The sequence below is a fragment of the Sturnira hondurensis genome, unplaced genomic scaffold (genome assembly GCF_014824575.4).
Source record: "Sturnira hondurensis isolate 20B ecotype Veracruz unplaced genomic scaffold, ASM1482457v3 Scaffold0007401, whole genome shotgun sequence".
NCBI classification, from domain to species: domain Eukaryota; kingdom Metazoa; phylum Chordata; class Mammalia; order Chiroptera; family Phyllostomidae; genus Sturnira; species Sturnira hondurensis.
Genome location: NW_028080032.1, coordinates 465742 through 472051, shown reverse-complemented (window position 1 = coordinate 472051; position 6310 = coordinate 465742). Strand labels below are relative to the sequence as shown.

Here is a 6310-nt window from a genome sequence, read left to right as displayed (position 1 = left end):
AGCAAACGTTCCATGTTTTAACCCACTACATTTTAAAATGGTATGTTATATACAGTAAGAGTCAACAAATACACTTATCATTAGGCCTAAAAGTCCTATAGGATTTCCTTCTCTTTCCTCTTTGTTTTCAAATGCAGACCATCTCAAATTTGTCCACACATCCCAATCTGGGAACAGAAGAAGGACTACCTGTAGAAACAAAAAAAAAATGTGATGATTCTATGGTACTTTTACCAAACAGTAAGAAAACAAACACAAAAATAAAAACTTGGCTTTCAAATATGACAGCTATTAATGGTTAGGGGGTAGAGGGATTGAGCAAAAGTGAAAGAAAATGACTCATGGACATGGACAACAGTGTGATGATTGCAGAGGCAAGGGGGGTATAAGGGGTTAAATGGTAATGAAAAAAATACAACAAAATTTTAAAAAGTTTTAAAAATAACAAATATACAAAGGGCTCACACATAAATACTCTCTGGTAGCTTCTTTGGGTAAAAAATGAATTTTTAAAAATCCACTAAGATTTGTCAAATTAGTATTCCTACCTATGCATTAAATGTTCCTTCTGCCTGAAGGGCAGGTGTTTTATGGAATATTGTGGGTCTTCAAATAAGGTTTTGTTCAATATCATTTCACTATAATATTGATGAGATGCCACTGGCACTTAACTCTTGTTTATATAAAATTAACCTACAGTAAAATCGGTTTCATTGCACATAGATGACATTGAGTAAAGGCTCGTTGTATTTGGGCCTTAGTTATGTGCTAACTCTCCACTGAAACCCTCCCCAATGAGCCAGTTTACAATAGCCCTCTACGATCTATCTGCCACATTACCATATTTTGTTTTCTTTGTAGTAGTTTTGCTATATAATACTTTTACTTCTTTGTGTGTCTACTTTGTAGTTTGTCTCTTCCTACAGGAATATGCTTTATGAAAGATTAGGATTTTATGCTTCCACTCCTTTATTATATCCCCAGTACTTGGTGCCTAGCACATGGTAAACCTTGATTAGCATTTCTTCAATAAATGGTGTATTTTGACTCCCACAGGGATAAAATAATTTTTATCTACAAAATAGCCTTATCAATGATTAATTGGAGCCACTGATTTTTGAGCTAGTGAAAAAGAAAGTGAGAGTGTAAGATTTTTAGTGACTTAACACTTTCAATAAACCAGTTTTACAGAAGTTCCTCACTGTTTTTTATCTTTGTATATGTCCATAGTTTTATTATTACATTAAGACATGTCTCACTGTCACTAACACGGCTGCATATTCACAAGTAAATAAAGCAGGTTGCTGTTTTTGTTTGGGAAAGAAAAGCAGATGAAGTTTTTCATTTCATAGGACCCCACAACAAACCACAGCCCAATAGATTAGCAGAATCCAAGGATTTAGAAAGCCTAAAATCCACAAACCCAGGAAGACACCCAATTAATAGAGATTAAGGTCCAAACATGACATGCACCTATTGGAAATGCCAGGCCATGTCAAACAGTATCCAAGCTTGTTTTGCAACCATGTTAATGTTCTGTGTAATGTGGGGGCTGAAGATTGGGATTACATTCAAAAACAGAACATAAACTAACCCTTCTTCCCATCAAGAAGTGTAATGACTAGTTTTCACCTATGCTCTCCAACCCCAAATGATTGAACTGGCATTAGTGCCAAAAAATTGGAAATGTCTTAACATGCATTAATTGCTTAATGCTTGTGTTGTCTGCTTGGAAAGGGTGGGGTGGTATTTAAGTTGCTTAATGACTTTACATTTTCCCATGGCAAAATACTTGTGATTTGCTTATGCTATAATTAAAGTTACATAAACAAGGCCTTTGGAAACAAATGAACTGGCTTCTTTGCTTCCTTACAAGAAGGATTTTTCTCAGCTCCAACTGGTAAGCTCAGGCCCTTCAGGAAGAGAAAACTACCATCCCAGCCCCATTTCTCTCCAGCTTTTAGAAGTCCACCCTGTTTTCTTCCCTTGCTTTGCTGAGTGTAGGTTATGAAGGTAGAGCAGTTGGTAGAAGGACGATTAAGAAAATAAACCACTCTTCATTGTTTAAAAACAAATTCAAAACAAGTTAAAATATAAGTAATAGGGACTAAGGACAAGCAGGGTAAATTTAGAAGAGCCTGGTTACCTTGAGGCCAGATAACCTAGTGATGAGAAACCCTGAGGGCAGAGTGGGATGTGTCTTGTAAAACCAGTTGATCAAATGTTTATTGCTGTATAAGGACAGGCCTTTGAACCCACATGGTTGCTCTCACGTATACCAGAAATGACGCCTTCCAGGAGCATAAGTGTTAAATTTCAAGGAGAGGTCCCTTGCAGTGGTGAAAAGAACTCTTGGCAGTCAAGAAAGGTCTCAAGCATTTTACCTCCCAAAGAAAGCAAACCAGAAAGAAATCCAGGGTTTGGCCTCAGGTTTATATGGAATCATTATCTTTGGGAGTTAGAAGGTCCTTTTTCAGACTCCCTACTGCAAACCACCCCCCTGCACACCTTTCTTATATACATTAACAAGAAAGGTAAGGACCAAGGACAGTAAGTATCAGTTTATTAAACTAAAGGTGATTTTTAGAGTGTACTTTCTTTTTATTTCTTAGATTTTGGCCTTTTGTATGTTGTAACCTCTGCTGAGTTTGATGGTGGTTCATTTGTCATGTGCATTGATCTAAGTTTCCTGCTAAGAATATATAACACATTCTTAAAAATAAATATCAACTAAAAATTTATTTCTCTTAGATATATGCATCTCTTCAGCTTTCAAACATTTGACGTTAATTTACGAGCTTTTCATTTGCTTAATTGCTAAAGTCAACAAACTCAATGAGCAAAATTAAGCTCAATTTCAATTAGACTTATTAACAATTCTTCTAAAGAAGAGATGGAACAAGAAGAGATGATGTGGGTGACTTGGCCTTAGATGCTGTGGTAGATTGATGACATTTCTGGTCCTATTCATGAATTCCCTACATTCAAACCCTTTGCACTAAGACCCCGAAACTCTACACCAAGAAAAGGAGACTATTTTCTTCCTCTTAAATCTGAACTGCCTGGCGACTTGTTTCTGTTAATAGAATATGGCAGAAGGAGGCCTTGCATCCTTCCCTTCTTTCAATTAAAAACTTTGGCAGTCTCCATGTGAGCTAGCACAGGCTAGCCTTTTTGAGGATGAGAGGCATGTGGACAAGATTTCAGTAATCAGCTAAAGCCAACATACACCAGCCTAGAGTCAGCTGATCTTCAGACCTGAGAGAGCCCAGCACAGATTGGCAGAGCTGCCTCCCAACCCACAGCTGACCACGGGTGCCAGCTCATCCAAGGCCAGCAGAACCACATGCTGGCATCTTGTAATGACATGATTTATAATAAGAAATATATATTGTCTTAATCTCCCTTTCCGGCATAGAACTCATAATACCTTTGGGATTTCCTATGTGATAAGACTAAAAAAGTATCTTTTGCTATGTTAATAAGGTGACTTTTGGATCCTACCTAAGGATAAGGGGTGATAGCCAAGGGAACCAGGTATGTGATTGGAGCTTAGAAAATTTTAGTCCCATCCACCAAGGCGGTCATGGGAAGCTCTGGTTTATAGACAGTGAGTCACAAGCATAAATAATAATCTAGGATTGCTATTGGTATCTGAAGTGGAGGGCAGTCTTATGGGACTGAGCCCTTAATCTGAGGAGCCCGATGCTATTTCTGGGTAGATAGTTTCAGAATTGAGTTGAATGGTAGGACACCCAACTGTTGTATGAAAATTACTTGGTGGTGTGGAAAAAAACCTACACACTGGAATTAGTGATCAGAATCCTTACCTATAAATTCATCAGCAATGTAAGATGCTTATCATTCTGAGGACTTGAGTTTTGAGATGGTTTGATTTACATGTATAGTTTAACTGATACAAATATTAAAGAAGATAGTTTTGGAATCATGTAACATCCATGAAAGGTAAGAAAGTAAAGACATTGGCATCCTTATGTCAACCCATGAAAGAAAATACCTACCAAGAAAGGCTTCTAGTGGCTAACTGAGCTAAAATTTTAAAAACAGAGACTAGCAGCATTTCTAAGTAAGAGTGTCTCACGAAAGCTGCACTTTAGGGAAAAGCCTGCACTAAACTGCCAGCCTACATTTTGTTTGTGCTGGCTGAGCCAACACTTATAAAAGAACTTCTGGAATCCTATTTCAACCAACATAACTGAGACTTCTCCTGTCCAATCAGAGCTGCACAGCTATATCTTCATTTGCATCTTCATTGATCAATCAGAGCACACTCATTCCAACTGACCAGGACAATGCTTTGAACCAATCTGTAGTTATTAGGATTCCTTATTTTCATGAGGACAGACCAGTTGACATGCAGAGGTGTGAACTTCTCTCTATACCAGTCAGCTCTGCTCTGGCTTGGAGAGCATACTTTCGAGACTGAAGATTGCATTTCTTTGGCTGGAGTTGAAACACTGAAGACATCCTATGGGACCAAAGTGGACAAGAATGGAGCAGACAGTAGAAGAACAGAGCAAAACAGAGCAGGCAGAAAAGACGGGATGAAAGGAAACCAGAGAGGGACAGAGTAGAGAAGATCTGTCTAGCTAGAAAGGGGGTTAGAAATATTCAGCTGCTTCACTCATGTGTCTATGACCTGGGCTGAAATGACTTGAAGGCTGTGCTCAGGTGGCTTTTGGTTGCATTTGCATATAAAACTATGTAATTTTGTTGCTTGAAACCAAACAGATTTGACACTCTCTTGAAATTTCAACACATGCTTTTTTCATTTAGATTAACTTCTGATAGGATTCAAGATAGAGCCAAGAACAAGTATCTAAGAAGCATCCAGAAGACAAGTATTTTAAGAAACCCAAAAAGGAAGGGGTAGGGCTTTTTACTAGTTATCCTCAGAAATCACATAAGTATCTTGGTGGGTGGAAGCAGTAATGAGCCCAACCAGACTCTGGGCCATAGATATGCAATATTGTGGAGAGGAATGTGGAAGAAGTTGAGGGTCATGTGTGATAACCACTACTCACACGGACTCCACAATCATGAGTAGGGTTCTCCTGCCTCCCTTGCTTGACAGTCTCTCCTCTCTGTTCTTTTTCTAGGTACCCAATGCCTTTTAATTTTATAAACTATCTGTAAAACTTTACCCCTTGATCAAATTTCCGTGCATCGTATTTCCCACCTCTTTTGATAGAAATCCCATTCTCAATTTGAATAATGTTTGCTAAGGTTTAGTGTAATTTGCTTTAAAGAAATAACTCCCTGAAGTGTTAATGATTGACTAATTTAAATCTTCCAATAGGGTATTTACATATCAGATGGAGAATAAAGTAATCAAAATGAACCATAATTAGTAGAAGGAGTGAGTACATTCTCCTGCTTTCCATATGTTTCTAATCCCCTCCCCAGCCCTCAAACTGCCCCAAACTAAGAAAACAGCAAAAAACACTCTGCCATTTTTATTCAGAGAAAGAAGCCACCCATTACCTAGGCCTCTCAGTGCTCCTTCTGGTGCAGTTATTGTAACTTTATTACTACATTTCATAGTATCTAAGATGCCTTTATAAAATGTGCTATTATTTTATATACCACTAGAAAAATGACTGCTAATTAATCATTAAACATATTGATTTCTTTTTTTTTTGAGATGAACAAAGTCACATTTTTAATTCAAAGGGAGACTCACAATGAAGAGGTAGCAATTTCAAATACCAACAAACCAAATAATATGGTATAACCCTTATAAAGCTAAAATGATGCAGGTACAAGGAAAATAGTTAAAAACATACCAGACTCAGAAAGTTTATTCTCCTGTTATTTCAAAGTAGATCAAGCAGGGTTGGGGGTAAGGGAAGGATGAGAAAACCCTAAAAGCATTTGCTCAAAAATTCAGGAATATTACAAAGATGCCTACCCACTGTCATGACTACCATTTAAAAATGGTGAGGGGGGCCTCCTGGTGCTTATAAGGCTGTGTTCTTATACTGCCTGTACAGAAAGAGGAGGCAGAGTAAACCCACCCCATATATACCTCAGCCCAGGCCCTTTGCCTGGCCTATATTGTGAATGGGGGGACATGGAAAATAAATAACTAAATAACTAACTAAATAAATAAATAAGCTGGTGAAAAGAACCAGACAAGAGAAAAATACCAGAAGTTCTTAAAACATCAAAAAGGTGAATTTAAAACCCCTGCATGTGTAATACATTATTGTATACCCAGAATCACCACCAAAAATAAAACCAACTGAGTACTAAGAATAGTAAGAGAATTCACTTAGATGTGGCACAA

General features: G+C 37.7%; 1 non-coding gene across 1 annotated transcript; it reads left to right on the top strand.

Moving 5' to 3' along the window:
* Positions 1 to 5968: 5968 nt before the first annotated feature.
* Positions 5969 to 6098, top strand: LOC118990950 (small nucleolar RNA SNORA51). Its single transcript, XR_005067316.1, has one exon. It is a non-coding gene; the product is annotated as a small nucleolar RNA SNORA51 (small nucleolar RNA).
* Positions 6099 to 6310: the final 212 nt, after the last annotated feature.